We start from the raw sequence: 299 nt of genomic DNA, 5'->3' as shown, positions 1-299 counted from the left end.
GTCTCTCATTTTATCGTTTAATTAATTGATAGTGTGTACCTGTATGTATGTGACTCCATTTGTACGTACACACTGCTAGGCGCGCTCTAGTATATGTATCTATTAATTATTTACGTGTCATTCCATCTGTTTTTTTATGTCTGAAAAAAAGGCTTATTCATATTGTAATACTCACCTTGCCCCTTGCTACATTTCCCGGAACTCATCAACGGGAAAATAGAATGGAAGAAAAGTCCGTTTTTACTTATGATTTTACACCTTTTCATATCATTTATGTTTTGTCAGCATTCTCCCGATAA

The sequence above is a fragment of the Penaeus monodon genome, chromosome 29 (genome assembly GCF_015228065.2).
Source record: "Penaeus monodon isolate SGIC_2016 chromosome 29, NSTDA_Pmon_1, whole genome shotgun sequence".
Classification (NCBI taxonomy): domain Eukaryota; kingdom Metazoa; phylum Arthropoda; class Malacostraca; order Decapoda; family Penaeidae; genus Penaeus; species Penaeus monodon.
The sequence above is the reverse complement of the archived record's forward strand: the minus strand, read 5'-3'. Positions refer to the sequence as shown.